Below are 4,768 nucleotides of genomic sequence, written 5' to 3'. Positions count from 1 at the left end.
TTTTAACTCTTTAAAAAAAAAATTCATGGTGTACATTGTGGTGTACATTCTCAGATTGGTTCACCATGATATTGGATTAATATATAAAAGAAGCTCATTTAGTTTCAGTAAAACAATATCATTGAAAATATTAAACTAGTACCATTACTTTAAGTTTTATGGATGCATTATTGTGTTTATATATGACTTCCGTATTTTTTTTTTCTGTGCTGTCATTAGTTTTCCACACACCTACCTTTTCAGAATGTGTTGATGAGTAAAATGCATCACTGCACATGGCTTCCATATTTTTATCTATGAACTATAAACACTAGACATTTACTGCAGGCTTTATGTTTATATTCACTTAGGGAATATTATAATTAAAAATAACGAGTTAATACTAGCAAACAGCCAGCATTTTTATTTTTAAAGAGTACAATGGAATATTCTAATGTGTAATTCTTAATGTTAGGGATATCATTCCAGTGTCTTTTGTATTTTTGTAAAGTTACTTTGAGAATCACCATGAACTGGTTTATCTAGAGTCATACTGTATGATTCTTAGAGGAAGACCAAGGAAGTTAGAACAATATGAAAACAGATAGGCAATTATACACACACAAAAGACTACTAGGTTTTCAGCCAATCAACATATGATTGAAAAAGCGTAAGGCATTAAAGAACTTTGCATTTAGAAGTGTCATTCTAAGAGAATCAATAGTACGCTCATTTTTTAATTTTGCATTTAAATTATTTGGAGAAAAAGTTTTTCCCAACCTATTAGCTATTTTAAAAACCTTGTAATGGGCTTAAATATGTTGAACCAATCCAGATTGTGAAATAGGTCTTCATTTTTTGCAGCCAAAAAAAAAAAAAAAGAAAAAAAATGAGGCCAAAGGGTAAAGGACAGTATGGCTTAGGCTTTAAATGGAAAGAGAACAGAGACAAAGAGAAAATGATCTGGTATTATGTGCTCACATCAATGGCAGTAATTAAGACTTGCAGTATCATTAGATATGATAATAATAATTTCTAGCCTTTCATGGTATTTTACATGCTAAGCATACAGAAGCACATGATAACAGGACCCTTAATATTTCTCATTGTTCTTTTTTTTCCTAAGGAAATAATGACATTCAATTGTCATGAATTGGGGAGATATACGACACAGCCTAGGATTCTTATCTCCAAAGGAGAAAAGATGGAGTGTTTTATGCCTTTTAACCATCTGCAAAATGAATGGTAGTAGTGAAATGCTAACAAGATATTGAAGTGAATATTTTTTAAGAATGCAGTATTTAAATTTATAAAAGTTAATTTGGCATTATATTAAACATCTAGTAAATATTCCTAATGGCCTAACAACTAAACAACGACATATTATATCACAGTATCAAACCCAGATATTCCAGGTTTCGATTGTGAGAAATCAGTCATTAATCAGTTTAAATTTTCTAACGCTGTGGTTAGTGTAGGAGAAAGCCCTCATAGACACTGTGGAAATGCAGTCTTCATGAGAAGAAGTGAGAAATGTCTTTAATAGTTAAATATTGCATTTATATCAACATGGTGGGGTCAGCCTTAATGGATAACTATTAATTATTCTCTCTTTTGGACAGTAAATTAAATTGTATATCTAATTTTTATTTTGTTTTCAAGACATGTTTGCAGAGAACATTATAATAATTAAATTAGAATTTTTTCTTGATTTTGAGCTGAGTCTTCAAATGTCCACATTGATCATAGTGAAAAGGCGATTGCAATTCTAAACCTGATTTTTACATTCAAGGGTTCATTATGGACAGATTCTTTACCAGAGTGCCATACAATTTAAAAACTTGTCAGACACCAGTTTTTGAGGCATCGCTTTAAAGAGAGTTTAATCACTAATTTCAAAGGACATGAAATGAGGGTGCAGGGTCTTGCACATTTCGCAGGATTTGAATATATTAAAATTTGAATATATAAAAGCTATAAAAGGCAATGCAGCTGATTTCATCTTAACAGATAGCTAGACTGCAACCTGCCTTCGCATTATGTTCAGGATGTATTTTTATTCAACCATCCAATGGTTTTGCATCCTGGCTAAACTTCTAATTCAGATAATCTCTGGAAGTTTAAACCAGAAAGCTAGCAGAGAGCTGCTAACAGAAGCAGAAGAGCTGCTCTATGTCATCTGGTTCTTATAATAATAATATAAACGCTACTTTTAGCCACATTTCTAGGTTTCTCTACTTATATTGATAACTTGTAATCGAGTGCCATAAAGTCCCCCTTTTCCGGTTCCTAACTGAGCTGACAATTCAACTCTTCTTTCAAAAGAAAGCTTTAACTTCACAGAAGTTAGTCATAAACAGGTCCAGTTCATCCATTAGAGGTTTTTAAAGGAGGAATGTAATCCTAAAAGCAGCATATACACCTACTAAATAAGGAGATAGACTGAAAATATGAAACAAAACCCAGAAATAGAGTTACTTATGACTGATTTGGACTTCCAGACTTTACAAAATAAAATCCTTATTCTTCAAATGGCTTTTACTTCTCTCAACAAACATATTTCATGCCCACTTCTGATACCATGCATTTCAGCTAATTCTTGATATCAAGGGACTAAGCATATAACGTGCATATTATTCATGAATTAGAATGGATCAACATAGGAATGTCAATTAAACAAGATTTTAACAGAATGAAGGATAAAAATCACATGATTTGTGTCAATAGAGGCTAAAAACGTATTTGAGAAAACATAACAAATATAATATTTAAGTATTCAATTTTAAATATTTTAAGCATTTGAAAACAAATTTTCTAGAATATCTATCTGAGCATGACCAATTTATAACAAACACTTCATTGTCAATTCTTGAGAACCTGAGAACTCTGAGGGCCAAGACTTCTGCCGTATCCTCAAATGTAAAATAGAAGTAATCATATCTACGTCATGGCGTTGTTATCACTCTCAAAAGAGACGCTCTGTGTACTTATTTAGCTTGGCATATATCAGGGCTTGAAATCCAGTGAATAATAATTACAGGATAAAAGTAATCATGACCATTTGCTCTTCGTAATCTCAGAGCTTCAAAGATTCTCAATAAATGTATGAATTTGAATGACAGAATTTAAATGCCATTGATATGTGCAATTAATCATAGTAATCTATTTACTATCAAAATCATAGTGGAGCTTTTGTATAACTTGGATACTTGAGCTCCTAACATTCTTTAAGGCTTTTGGTGACAGAGCTAAAGATTAATGACATTTTTCTCTGCTTTCCCACATTGGCGAGGTTTTTCCATTTTCAGTCACCTACCTCTTTAATAAACTTCAGATATAGGATTAAAATGGGTGCTAATGAAGAAGTAGATAGAGGTGGAGACAGCTTCAGACCCAAAAAGTCAGGATTTCTATCTGAAGATATCTTCCATGGGAGTAAAATGGAAACCATGTAAGTATTTATTTTTATAACATCATTGTCCTTCCAAACTGGCAGCTTGTATTATTTGTAGTGCTTTCTACATAATGGTAAATTCATATTTGAAAAAAAAAAAAAAGGAAAAAAACGAAAATATTTAGGAAATACCAAAATATTTTAAATGTGTTTGTTTTCAACTCCATGTAATCTAGACTGTGTTTGTGTAATGTTTCTTAACTGTGTATTTTTCTCCATTGCTGTTAGTGAGGATTCTCACCATTACTCAGGCTATATGAATTAACACACAATCATGGTGGGTTGATTTTTCTAAGGTTATTTATTACAAGATGGTGTGCTTGCAGTGTTGACTATTTAAATTGAAAAATATATATATATTTCCAACATGTGCAAGACAATTTAACATAAAAAAGAAAAGCCTTTAAAAAAATTACCACCAATTCAGACTCTAAGCGTATCGTGAAAAATATCTGTTAGACCAAATTTTTATTGGACATGAGTGCTGATAAACCTGCCTCTGTAGCTGGGATGTTAAAATTAGAAAAAATTGAAGCCAATTTGCCTTGATGGCTTTGAAGGGATAAATCTGATAAAAGCCTTTTAGCAAAGAAGGATATTCTTTGACAAAGAACATTTAGCTTGCATGGTTCTATAATTACTGGTGGAAATTAGAAGGAAAGGAACAGAGCACACTGCTCAAACTTCATTCCGGGTCTGGCATTCTCAGACTCTCCTGGAAGAGGTGGCTTATGAAAACTTAGATTTACCCTGGTGAATCCGCTCTATAGCAACCGCACTCAAGCCTCGGGCACTCTGTCATAACTAAACTGCGGAAATGCCACTGTGATGCTAACTGTCATCACTGGAATATGGAGCAAAATGAACTGCAGCCATTCGAGATGAGCTATAAGAAAAAGCAATTTATGCAAAAGAAGAGGCTTGCTATGCCTTAGTGTGTGATGCATCTTCTCACACGTGGTGGAGGCCAACTCTAGTCTCAGCTGAAGAAAATGAAATGAGCTTCCGAATGGGGTTTATCAGCCACATCCCTGCGCAGCACAGACCATGTCAACCTCAGAAACCAGCTGGCTAGGTCATTTTATACTTTACTTTGTTCTTTTGTTTTTGTTTTGTTTTGTTTTCAACCACAAAAGATATGCATTATTCCAAAGAAGAAGATAGGGAGAGGGGTTCTTGCCTATTATGCTGATAGGCTTTGTAAACCTGAGAACAAATGTTGCCTAGCAAATCACTTAGACATTTACTGTAAAGATCCTCCTATTTATTTGCTGTATTTATGCCACTCTGTTTCTTCACTGTCTACACAAACACACACACACACACACACACACA

At 33.2% G+C, this 4,768-nt stretch overlaps 1 non-coding gene across 1 annotated transcript; it reads right to left on the bottom strand.

The window, feature by feature from the left end:
* Window positions 1–205: 205 nt before the first annotated feature.
* LOC111741131 lies at window positions 206–275 on the bottom strand. Its single transcript, XR_002780879.1, has one exon. It is a non-coding gene; the product is annotated as a small nucleolar RNA SNORD63 (small nucleolar RNA).
* Between the last annotated feature and the right edge of the window lie 4,493 nt (window positions 276–4,768).

This window comes from Pteropus vampyrus, unplaced genomic scaffold (assembly GCF_000151845.1).
Source record: "Pteropus vampyrus isolate Shadow unplaced genomic scaffold, Pvam_2.0 Scaffold73, whole genome shotgun sequence".
Taxonomy (NCBI): Eukaryota; Metazoa; Chordata; class Mammalia; order Chiroptera; family Pteropodidae; genus Pteropus; species Pteropus vampyrus.
This window is presented reverse-complemented; position numbering and strand designations above follow the sequence as displayed.